General features: G+C 44.1%; 2 long non-coding RNA genes across 2 annotated transcripts; both read left to right on the top strand.

Moving 5' to 3' along the window:
- The first annotated feature begins 3,346 nt into the window (after positions 1 to 3,346).
- LOC115186678 (uncharacterized) lies at positions 3,347 to 3,913 on the top strand. Its single transcript, XR_003875837.1, has 3 exons — positions 3,347 to 3,436; positions 3,683 to 3,725; positions 3,820 to 3,913. It is a non-coding gene; the product is annotated as an uncharacterized LOC115186678 (long non-coding RNA).
- Positions 3,914 to 10,353: 6,440 nt separating this feature from the next.
- Positions 10,354 to 11,524, top strand: LOC115186670 (uncharacterized). Its single transcript, XR_003875834.1, has 2 exons — positions 10,354 to 11,114; positions 11,294 to 11,524. It is a non-coding gene; the product is annotated as an uncharacterized LOC115186670 (long non-coding RNA).
- The last annotated feature ends 1,808 nt before the right edge of the window (positions 11,525 to 13,332 follow it).

Here is a 13,332-nt window from a genome sequence, read left to right as displayed (position 1 = left end):
TAATTTGACTTATAAACATAGTAGGCCTAAATATTTCCTAACGATATCACAACTTAAATATAGCCTACTTACTCCTCAATACTGACAGTTGTGGCTGCTTTGTGTGATGTATTGTTGTCTCTACCTTCTTGACCTTTGTGCTGTTGATTGTGCCCAATAATGTTTGTACCATGTTTTGTGTTGCTACCATGTTGTGTTGCTACCATGCTGTTGTTATGTTGTGTTGTCATGTGTTGCTGCCGTGCTATGTTATTGTCTTAGGTCTCTCTTTATGTAGTGTTGTGTTGTCTCTCTTGTTGTGAAGTGTGTTTTGTCCTATATTTATATTGTATTTATTGAATTTTTTAAATCCCAGGCCCCCGTCCCCACAGGAGCCTTTTGCGTTTTGGTAGGCCGTCATTGTAAATAACACTTTGTTCTTAACTGACTTGCCTAAAATAAAGGTTAAATTATAAATAATAAAAATGGAAATTGGATCAAGGACATCTTGGTAGTTATTTTCATCATCTGAGGCAGACACTTGAAAATCGCTTCTGTCGCTTGTAAAAAAATGTAATGAATGTCTATCACCGCCAAGCTCTTAAATACCGTGCCAGTCTCTCACTCTATGAACGGTCACCGCTATCCGGATTCCTTGGGGGGGGGGGGGGGGGAATGCATGAAATGAAATGTATGCAAATGACTAGAATGTAATTGATGGACACCTCGCTACTGTTGGAACTTCTTCTTCTCTTTTTAATGAATTATTCTTAGTAATTCACACTGAGAAATTATCCGGCCCTAAATATGCTGGATGTTTGTTTTGTTTTAGTCGTCTGGCAGACGCTCTTATCCAGAGTGACTTACAGTAGTGAATGCATACATTTCATGCATTTTTTATTTTTTTCCCATACTGGCCACCCATGGGAATGGAACCCACAACCCTGGCGTTGCAAACACCATGCTGGCGTTGCAAACACCATGCTCTACCAACTGAGCCACGGGGAAGGCCAGTATGTATAACACACCATGCTGGTGTTGTAAACACCATGCTCTACCAACTGAGCCACCGGGAAGCCGATGTGTTTGTTCAGTTTTTTTACTTTAGTGAGCGAGTGCGTGCTGTGGGAAAATGTGACACAACTATAATTTGATCAGGAATTGAAATGTTAATTAGACCTTGAGGTAGAGGAAATGTGAATACTGCCTATGTAAGAGAGCTTTTGGGGAAAGAAATTGCATGGCGACAGTCTGGGGTTGAGAGGAGAGTAGGTGTTGTTGGAACAGGAAATAAGCAGCATCCTGTTTGTCAGCAGTTAGGGGAATACTGAGGAAATGTGTTTTGAATAATTAGAAAAACAGTGAATGTTGGAAAAGGAACAGTATTTTCTACCCAGAGAACTAGTATCTGCTCACTTAAAATACATCAAATAGAATATAAAAAGTGCACTAGCCAAACAATGAGCATCTGGAACTCTGTACTGTTGGGGCCTTTGTAGAGATTGTTTGCTTACAGTCCTACTGTGCTCTGAGACTAAGATAAACATCTGCCAGGATGGGAGGGGTTCTCTTTCCTTTTCAATCTCACTCTAGGATAGGGGTTCTCATTCTGTCTGTCTGTCTGTCTGTCTGTCTGTCTGTCTGTCTGTCTGTCTGTCTGTCTGTCTGTCTGTCTGTCTGTCTGTCTGTCTGTCTGTCTGTCTGTCTGTCTGTCTGTCTGTCTGTCTGTCTGTCTGTCTCCAAAAAGAGAAGTTTGTCTTTGGGAAGAAAAAAGGAGTACACTGAAGGGAGGATAGCAGAGGGCAACAGTGGAGAAACGCTCTTTCAACAAAGGTGAGACCAATTTCCCTGAAATGGTTCAAGTCAGTTTTGCCTTGTGTTGTAGTACCAGGTTGAGGGCATAGAGGCCAGTGTTACCTCTATCTCTCTCTGTCTCTCCTAGTCTTCCTGGCCTACAATCCCCAGTCTACAATCCCCCGTCTCCCCAGCCTACAATCCCCAGTCTACAATCCCCAGCCTACAATCCCCAGTCCCTCCAGCCTACAATCCCCAGTCTCCCCAGCCTACAATCCCCAGGCCTCCCCGGCCTACAAACCCCAGTCCCCCCAGCCTACTATCCCCAGTCCCCCCAGCCTACAATCCCCAGTCTCCCCAGCCTACAATCCCCAGTCTCCCCAGTCTACAATCCCCAGTCCCCCCAGCCTATAATCCCCAGTCCCCCCAGCCTACAATCCCCAGTCCCCCCAGCCTATAATCCCCAGTCCCCCCAGTCTACAATCCCCAGTCCCCCCAGCCTATAACCCCCAGTCCCCCTGGCCTACAATCCCCAGTCTCCCCGGCCTACAATCCCCAGCCTACAATCCCCAGTCTCCCCAGCCTACAATCCCCAGTCCCCCCAGCCTATAATCCCCAGTCCCCCCAGCCTACAATCCCCAGTCCCCCCAGCCTATAACCCCCAGTCCCCCCGGCCTACAATCCCCAGTCTCCCCAGCCTACAATCCCCAGCCCACAATCCCCAGTCTCCCCAGCCTACAATCCCCAGTCTCCCCAGCCTATAATCCCCAGTCCCCCCAGCCTATAATCCCCAGTCCCCCAGCCTACTATCCCCAGTCCCCCAGCCTACTATCCCCAGTCCCCCCAGCCTACTATCCCCAGTCCCCCCAGCCTACAATCCCCAGTCTCCCCAGCCTACAATCCCCAGTCCCCCCAGCCTATAATCCCCAGTCCCCCCAGCCTACAATCCCCAGTTCCTCCAGCCTACAATCCCCAGTTCCCCCAGCCTATAATCCCCAGTCCCCCCAGCCTACAATCCCAGTCCCCCCAGCCTATAACCCCCAGTCCCCCCGGCCTACAATCCCCAGTCTCCCCGGTCTACAATCCCCAGTCCCCCCAGCCTACAATCCCCAGTCCCCCCAGCCTACAATCCCCAGTCCCCCCAGCCTACAATCCCCAGTCTCCCCAGCCTACAATCCCCAGTCTCCCCAGCCTACAATCCCCAGTCCCCCCAGCCTACAATCCCCAGTCCCCCCAGCCTACAATCCCCAGTCCCCCCGGCCTACAATCCCCAGTCCCCTCAGCCTACAATCCCCAGTCCCCCCAGCCTATAACCCCCAGTCCCCCCGGCCTACAATCCCCAGTCTCCCCGGTCTACAATCCCCAGTCCCCCCAGCCTACAATCCCCAGTCTCCCCAGCCTACAATCCCCAGTCCCCCCAGCCTACAATCCCCAGTCTCCCCAGCCTACAATCCCCAGTCCCCCCAGCCTACAATCCCCAGTCCCCCCAGCCTACAATCCCCAGTCCCCCCATCTACAATCCCCAGTCTCCCCAGCCTACAATCCCCAGTCTCCCCATCCTACAATCCCCCAGTCCCCCCGGCCTACAATCCCCAGTCTTCCCTCCCAGCTGAGGGTGGAATCAGTCTATGTGCCCCAGTGATCAGCAATAAGGAAGTAGGAGGTAACATCAACATCACTCAGAACAACACTCAGAACAACACTCAGAACAACACTCAGAACAACACTCAGAACAACACTCAGAACATCACTCAGAACAACGGTAAAAACACAACTCTTCCACTTTCTTTACATGCTGTGAGGAAAAGGTTTCCTCTGACACATTATTATATTCATACTTTATTCAATCAAGTCACCTTCAGAACTGTAGGAGAAGATAATATATTTTCCTATTTTGTTCCATTTCTAGATGACTCCTCCCAGGTTGCACAATGCAGTGCCGCGCTAAAAGGGTAAGTTGTCAAACGTTTTACTTTGAGCGCGTGTGATGTGGTGTGGGTGTGAATTAATCGTTTTTTTGGTTAAACCATCTCTCTTTTTCCACAGTGAGTTGCGTGGTGGTCTGTCTCCAGTATCCAGAGAGACCCAGAGCGCATCAAGGAACACACACTACCACCACAATATGAAGATAAAGACAAAACAAAGAAGACACAATACATAATGAATGATAAATACATATGCTTAATGCATTATTATGATGCATGACATAGGAGCTAATAGGTTATTTTGCATTGCGTATTATGCAGATGAATGCACATATAATGCATTATGAAGAGGGTATTCATAGGAGATGTTACCATAGGAGGTGTTACCATAGGAGGTGTTACCATAGGAGGTGTTACCATAGGAGGTGTTACCATAGGAGGTGTTACCATAGCCATAGGAGGTGTTACCATAGGAGGTGTTACCATAGGAGGTGTTACTATAGGAGGTGTTACTATAGGAGGTGTTACCATAGGAGGTGTTACTATAGGAGGTGTTACCATAGGAGGTGTTGCCATAGGAGGTGTTACCATAGGAGGTGTTACCATAGAAGGTGTTACCATAGGAGGTGTTACCATAGGAGGTGTTGCCATAGGAGGTGTTACCATAGGAGGTGTTGCCATAGGAGGTGTTGCCATAGGAGGTGTTGCCATAGCCATAGGAGGTGTTACCATAGGAGGTGTTACCATAGGAGGTGTTACCATAGGAGGTGTTGCCATAGGAGGTGTTGCCATAGGAGGTGTTACCATAGGATGTGTTACCATAGGAGGTGTTACCATAGGAGGTGTTACCATAGCCATATGAGGTGTTACCATAGGATGTGTTACCATAGGAGGTGTTACTGTAGGTGTTGTTACCATAGGAGGTGTTACCATAGGTGGTGTTACCATAGGAGGTGTTACCATAGGAGGTGTTACCATAGGAGGTGTTACCATAGGTGGTGTTACCATAGGAGGTGTTACCATAGGAGGTGTTACTATAGGTGTTGTTACCATAGGAGGTGTTACCATAGGATGTGTTACCATAGGAGGTGTTACCATAGGAGGTGTTACCATAGGTGGTGTTACCATAGGAGGTGTTACCATAGGAGGTGTTACCATAGCCATAGGAGGTGTTACCATAGGAGGTGTTACCAAAGGAGGTGTTACCATAGGAGGTGTTACCATAGGAGGTGTTGCCATAGGAGGTGTTACCATAGGAGGTGTTACCATAGGAGGTGTTACCATAGGTGGTGTTACCATAGGAGGTGTTACTATAGGTGTTGTTACCATAGGAGGTGTTACCATAGGAGGTGTTACCATAGGAGGTGTTACCATAGGAGGTGTTACTATAGGTGTTGTTACCATAGGAGGTGTTACCATAGGATGTGTTACCATAGGAGGTGTTACCATAGGAGGTGTTACCATAGGTGGTGTTACCATAGGAGGTGTTACCATAGGAGGTGTTACCATAGCCATAGGAGGTGTTACCATAGGAGGTGTTACCAAAGGAGGTGTTACCATAGGAGGTGTTACCATAGGAGGTGTTGCCATAGGAGGTGTTACCATAGGAGGTGTTACCATAGGAGGTGTTACCATAGGAGGTGTTACCATAGCCATAGGAGGTGTTGCCATAGGTGGTGTTAGCATAGGAGGTGTTACCATAGGAGGTGTTACCATAGGAGGTGTTACCAAAGGAGGTGTTACCATAGGAGGTGTTACCACAGGAGGTGTTACCATAGGAGGTGTTACCATAGGAGGTGTTAGCATAGGAGGTGTTACCATAGGAGGTGTTGCCATAGGAGGTGTTACCATAGGAGGTGTTACCATAGGAGGTGTTACCATAGGAGGTGTTACCATAGGAGGTGTTACAATAGGAGGTGTTACCATAGGAGGTGTTACCATAGGAGGTGTTACCATGGGAGGTGTTACCATATGAGGTGTTACCATAGGAGGTGTTACCATAGGAGATGTTACCATAGGAGGTGTTACTATAGGAGGTGTTACTATAGGAGGTGTTACCATAGGAGGTGTTACCATAGGAGGTGTTACCATAGGAGGTGTTACCATAGGAGATGTTACCATAGGAGGTGTTAGCATAGGAGGTGTTACCATAGGAGGTGTTACCATAGGAGGTGTTACCATAGGTGGTGTTACCATAGGAGGTGTTACCATAGGAGGTATTACCATAGGAGGTGTTACCATAGGAGGTGTTACCATAGGAGGTGTTACTATAGGAGGTGTTACAATAGGAGGTGTTACCATACGCATACAACACACAATTAATCTTCTCCTTTCCTCCTTCTGAGAACCAAGTAGCGAATCGCATCTCTGCATGTCTGGCAGACATATAAGTGTGGATGACGGCTCACCACCTCAAGCTGAACCTCGGCAAGACGGAGCTCCTCCTCCTCCCGGGGAAGGACTGCCCTTTCCATGATCTCGCCATCACGGTTGACAACTCCATTGTGTCCTCCTCCTAGAGTGCTAAGAACCTTGGCGTGACCCTGGACAACACCCTGTCGTTCTCCACTAACATCAAGGCGGTGACCCGATCCTGTAGGTTCATGCTCTACAACATTCGCAGAGTACGACCCTGCCTCACACAGGAAGCGGCGCAGGTCCTAATCCAGGCACTTATCATCTCCCGTCTGGATTACTGCAACTCGCTGTTGGCTGGGCTCCCTGCCTGTGCCATCAAACCACTACAACTCATCCAGAACGCCGCAGCCCGTCTGGTGTTCAACCTTCCCAAGTTCTCTCACGTCACCCCGCTCCTCCGCTCTCTCCACTGGCTTCCAGTTGAAGCTCGCATCCGCTACAAGACCATGGTGCTTGCCTACGGAGCTGTGAGGGGAACGGCACCTCCGTACCTTCAGGCTCTGATCAGGCCCTACACCCAAACAAGGGCACTGCGTTCATCCACCTCTGGCCTGCTCGCCTCCCTACCTCTGAGGAAGCACAGTTCCCGCTCAGCCCAGTCAAAACTGTTCGCTGCTCTGGCACCCCAATGGTGGAACAAGCTCCCTCACGATGCCAGGACAGCGGAGTCAATCACCACCTTCCGGAGACACCTGAAACCCCACCTCTTTAAGGAATACCTGGGATAGGATAAAGTAATCCTTCTAACCCCCCCCCCTTTAAAAGATTTAGATGCACTATTGTAAAGTGGTTGTTCTACTGGATATTATAGGTGAATGCACCAATTTGTAAGTCGCTCTGGATAAGAGCGTCTGCTAAATGACTTAAATGTAATGTAAATGTTGTAGCGTCATACCTAAAAAGAGGCTGTAATCTGCCAAAGGTGCCAAAGGTGCTTCAACAAAGTACAGAACAAAGGATCTGAATACTTGTGTAAATGTGATATTTCAATTGTTTTCTTTTCATACATTTGCAAAAACTTCTAAAAACCTGTTTTTGCTTTGTCATTATGAGTATTTTGTGTAGATTGAAGAAAACAAATCTATTTAACCTCTTATGACTAGGGGGCAGTATTTTCACGGCTGGATAAAAAACGTACCCGATTTAATCTGATTATTAGTCCTGCCCAGAAACTAGAATATGCATATAATTATTAGCTTTGAATAGAAAACACTCCAAAGTTTCTAAAACTGTTTGAATGGTGTCTGTGAGTATAACAGAACTCCTATGGCAGGCAAAAACCTGAGAAAAATCCAACCAGGAAGTGGGAAATCTGAGGTTGTAGTTTTTCAAGTGATTGCCTATCCAATACACAGTGTCTGTGGGGTCATTTTGCACTTCCTAAGGCTTCCACTACATGTCAACAGTCTTAAGAACGTTGTTTCAGGCTTCTACTGTGTATGGGGAGAGAATAAGAGCTGTTTGTATTAGGTGTCTGGGAAAATGGCATGAGCTCAGTCAGGCGCGCACCCGTGAGAGTTAGCTGTGTTCCTTTTCCTTTCTGAAGACAAAGGAATTGTCCGGTTGGAATATTATTGAAGATTTATGATAAAAACATCCTAAAGATTGATTCTATTCATCGTTAGACATGTTTCTACAAACTGTAATGCAACTTTTTTGACTTTTCGTCTGGACGTAGTGGATGCGCCATCTGCATTTGGAATAATGAACTGAACGCGCGAACAAAAAGGAGGTATTTGGACATAAATTTGGACTTTATCGAAACAAAACAAACATTTATTGTCGAACTGGGATTCCTGGGAGTGCATTCCGATGAAGATCATCAAAGTTAAGTGAATATTTATAATGCTATTTCTGACTTTTGTTGACTCCACAACATGGCGGGTATCTGTATGGCTTGTTTTGATGACTGAGCTGTACTCAGATTATTGCAAAGTGTGCTTTCGCCGTAAAACTTTTTTGAAATCTGACACAGCGGTTGCATTAAGGAGAAGTTTATCTTTAATTCTTTGAATAACAGTTGTATATTTTACCAACGTTTATGATGAGTATTTCTGTAAATTGATGTGCTCATTCACCGGGGGTTTTGGAGGCAAAACATTTCTGAACATTACACGCCAATGTAATTTTTTTTAAATATAAATATGAACTTCATTGAGCAAAACGTACATGTATTGTGTAACGTGAAGTCCTATGAGTGCCATCTGATGAAGATCATCAAAGGTTAGTGATTCATTTTAGCTGTATTTCTGGTTGTTGTGACGCCTCTCCTTGCTTGGAAAATGGCTGTGTGGTTTTTCTTGTGTAGGTGCTGTCCTAACATAATCTAATGCTATGCTTTCGCCGTAAAGCCTTTTTGAAATCGGACACTGTGGTTGGATTAATCTGTCTGGGCTAGGGGGCAGTATTGAGAATTTTGGAAAAAATATGTTCCCATTTTTAACCTGTTTGGGGTAGAGGGCAGTATTGAGAATTTTGGAAAAAATATGTTCCAATTTTTAACTGCCTCCTACACCAACTCAGAAGCTAGAATATGCATATTATTGTTCAGGTTTGGATAGAAAACACTCAGAATTTTCTAAAACTGTTTGAATGGTGTCTGTGAGTATAACAGAACTCCTATGGCAGGCAAAAACCTGACAAGGTTTCAAGCAGGAAGTACCCTGTCTGACAAGGAGTCGTGCGTCTTGCATCTTTTTATTGAAAAGTAAGGATCTTAGCTGTAACGTGACAATTCCCAGGGCTCCAATAGGCTCTCAGAGCCCGCGAAAAACCTGAAGGTTTACGAGGGAGCCTCAGGTTGAAACAGATTATCGCCTTTTGTAAGTGGATGCTCAGAGGACCTTTGAATGATGCGCGTGCATGAGTCGCTCCCGAGGAGAAATTTTATTCGGCTGTTTAGGCTCAATGCATACTCCCGGTCGGAATATTATCACTTCTCTACGACATAAATGGCATAAAAATTGGTTTTAAACAGCGGTTGACATGCTTCGAAGTACGGTAATGGAATATTTAGACATTTTTGACACGCCAATGCGCCATGCGCGAGACCGTGAAGAAGCATTCTAGAACTCACGAACAAAACGTCGCTGTTTGGATATAACGATGGATTATTTGGGACCAAACCAACATTTGTTATTGAAGTAGAAGTCCTGGCAGTGTATTCTGATGAAGAACAAGCAAGGTAAGAACATTTTTCTTATAGGAAATGTGATTTTGGTGGATGCTGACCTGGGTGGGTATCTAAATAGCTAGCCCTGTAATGCCGGGCTATGTACTTAGATTATTGCAAAATGTGCTTCATCCGAAAAGCTATTTTAAAATCGGACATATCGAGTGCATAGAGGAGTAATGTATCTATAATTCTTAAAATAATTGTTATGCTTTTTGTGAACGTTTATCGTGAGTAATTTAGCAAACTGTTAGTAAATTCAACGGAAGTTTGCCGGGGGTTATGCGTTTTCTGAACGTCACATGCTAATGCAAAAAGCTGTTTTTTGATATAAATATGAACTTGATTGAACAGACATGCATGTATTGTATAACACAATGTCCTAGGTGTGTCATCTGATGAAGATCATCAAAGGTTAGTGCTGCATTTAGCTATGGTTTGGGTTTATGTGACATGATATGCTAGCTTGAAAAATGGCTGTCTGATTATTTCTGGTTGGGCACTCTGCTGACATAATCTAATGTTTTGCTTTCGTTGTAAAGCCTTTTTGAAATCGGACAGTGGGGTTAGATTAACGAGATTCTTGTCTTTAAATAGCTGTAAAATAGTCATATGTTAGAGAAATTGAAGTAATAGTATTTCTAACGATTCAAAAATCGCGCCACTGGAATTTCAGTAGCTGTTACGTAGGTGGGACGAAATCGTCCCACATACCCCAGAGAGGTTAACGAGAAGTTTATTTTTAAAATGGTGTTTAATACTTGTGTGTGAGAAATTTGAGTTATGAGATTTTTGTTGTTTTGAATTTGGCGCTCTGCTATTTCACTGGCTGTTGGCTAGTAGGACGGTAGCGTCCCACATACCCCAGAGAGGTTAAACCCTTTACAATGAAGATCTATGAAGTTATTTGGATTTTTACGAATTATCTTTGAAAGACAAGATCCTGAAAAAGGGATGTTTCTTTTTTTGCTGAGTTTGTATCGCTCTAGAATTAACCAATGCATATTGGTTGACAAAAGATAAGTTGTGAGATTGATTTTGATGTGGATTTTTCATGTCAGCTTTCTTTGACTAGCGAGTTTGTTTAGGCTACATTATCATCAAATCAAACATCAACATTTTCTATCCCACAAAGGGGAACATTTAACGTTACTGTAAGTAGACCGTTTTCTCTTGTCATGTTGTTTCCGTGTCAGTACGTTTAAATCCCATCGATATATCCATTTTGATAAATAAACACGTGGCTCAAAACCTTTTTGTCCCATGTCTATGATTTTTGACGATACCCCCACAGGTAATCATATGAATATTGTCAGTTTCTATTTTGAAAGCAATCGGTGAAGAGGCAATTAGCTGACAGATTGTCCACTTTTCAAAGAGACAAATTATGGCAAGGAAGTGTATTGTAAATTGGGCGTGGCTTGAGCTTTGCTATTCTGTCTCATGTCTGAATCTGCTGTGAGTGATAAAAGCAAGATTTATGTGCCAAGGATCATCATTACCTCTCTTTGCAGGCTGCCATTCTGTAGAGTTAGAGGGGAAGGCTGTGATTCTCTGGCTTCAGCACTAACGTCAAACCCCTCACACCTGAGAGAGCTGGACCTGAGCTACAATCACCCAGGAGACTCAGGAGTGAAGATGCTCTCTGCTACGATGGAAGATCCAGCCTGTAGACTGAAAATCAAGTCAGTGCAGTTGATGAAAATAATGCAAGATACTCTATTATTAAGACCTTTGAGTATATTCACACTGTCTGTTCTCCTGCCTCTCGCACAGTATTGACCACAACGAAAAGTGCTAGGTGAAACTGGAGCTGCTGAAGACATGTAAGAATACACTATACTTGACATGTAATCTCAGTAGCATTGATACAACATAAAGTATTATAATACACAAGCAATGTTTTAAAATAGTTTGCAATTACTTTTTCAGTCTACAGGCTGGATCTTCCAATACACTCCTGATTTAATCCAGCTGATCCTCTCCTCTTACCTCTTGTCTACAGATGCCTGTGATCTCACACTTGACCCAAACACAGCAAAAAAACATCTCTCTCTGTCTGAAGGAAACAGAGCAGTGAGATATGAGATTGAGGAACAGCTTTATCCTGATCACCCAGAGAGATTCTATGGTGCTCTTCAGGTTCTTTGTAGGTCTGACTGAGCGTCGTTACTGGGAAATGGAGTCAAGTGATGACGCTGTTCTCGGAGTGACATACAAAGGAATCAAAAGAAAAGGCAGCGCCAGCCATGACTTTGGCATTGGAAGCAATGACAAGTCCTGGTGTATACAGCACAAAATGCATTTTCATCATAATGGTACTGTTATTAAATTCCCCCCCTTTAGGGACCCCTCCAAGCACAGAATAGGAGTGTATCTGGACTGGCCGGCCAGCACCCTGTCCTTCTACACGGTCTCCTCTGACTGGCCGGCCAGCACCCTGTCCTTCTACACGGTCTCCTCTGACTGGCCGGCCGCACCCTGTCCTTCTACACGGTCTTCTCTGACACATTGACCCACATGGACACATTCCACACCACATTCACTGAGCCCCTCTATCCAGCTTTTGGACTAGCCGGCTGTTACCCTTTGCTCAGTGTCTTTGTGCCAGGTAGAGTAGCCTTCTCGGTCCTGGAGGAACACCTGGGTCTCCATGACAACAGTCACACACACACACCCTTCGGTTCCAACACGACCGTGTGACTTGATGGCTTTGACAGTGGTCATGAATTCAGATATGGACATTAATAAATCAGTTGTTGTGAGGTGATGACTTTATTATATTCCCGTGACTGTACATCCATGTTCTGTTATGTTAGTGCAGTTCTGTAAAATTCCTTTGACTTTGAATAGGATACATATTATTGTTAAGTGTGATCAAATCATTTGTAAATATTTGTTTGTTAAACATGTGTTGCATCATACAGTAAACACAACACACACGTCTCTGTCTATGTACAGTAGGCCAGAGTTTCTCAAGAAAAATAAAGCTTTGGTTTAGACACTCATTTAATTTTAGTATTGACTGATATTGGTCAATGTTGGTGGTGAATATTGAAGTGAATTTGGTGGATTGCCAGATAAAGGTATAAACACACAACCTTCTAGACCAGATAAAGGTATAAACACACAACCTTCTAGACCAGATAAAGGTATAAACACACAACCTTCTAGACCAGATAAAGCTATAAACACACAACCTTCTAGACCAGATAGAGGTATAAACACACAACCTTCTAGACCAGATAGAGGTATAAACACACAACCTTCTAGACCAGATAGAGGTATAAACACACAACCTTCTACACCAGATAAAGGTATAAACACACAACCTTCTAGACCAGATAGAGGTATAAACACACAACCTTCTAGACCAGATAAAGGTATAAACACACAACCTTCTAGACCAGATAAAGGTATAAACACACAACCTTCTAGACCAGATAGAGGTATAAACACACAACCTTCTAGACCAGATAAAGGTATAAACACACAACCTTCTAGACCAGATAGAGGTATAAACACACAACCTTCTAGACCAGATAAAGGTATAAACACACAACCTTCTAGACCAGATAGAGGTATAAACACACAACCTTCTAGACCAGATAAAGGTATAAACACACAAACCTTCTAGACCAGATAAAGGTATAAACACACAAACCTTCTAGACCAGATAAAGGTATAAACACACAACCTTCTAGACCAGATAGAGGTATAAACACACAACCTTCTAGACCAGATAAAGGTATAAACACACAACCTTCTAGACCAGATAGAGGTATAAATACACAACCTTCTAGACCAGATAGAGGTATAAACACACAACCTTCTAGACCAGATAGAGGTATAAACACACAACCTTCTAGACCAGATAGAGGTATAAACACACAACCTTCTAGACCAGATAAAGGTATAAACACACAACCTTCTAGACCAGATAAAGGTATAAACACACAACCTTCTAGACCAGATAAAGGTATAAACACACAACCTTCTAGACCAGATAGAGGTATAAACACAACCTTAATTCCTATTAATTAT

The sequence above is a fragment of the Salmo trutta genome, unplaced genomic scaffold (genome assembly GCF_901001165.1).
Source record: "Salmo trutta unplaced genomic scaffold, fSalTru1.1, whole genome shotgun sequence".
In the NCBI taxonomy this organism is placed as follows: Eukaryota; Metazoa; Chordata; class Actinopteri; order Salmoniformes; family Salmonidae; genus Salmo; species Salmo trutta.
Note: the sequence above shows the minus strand (reverse complement) of the source record. Positions and strands in the feature narration are given on the sequence as shown.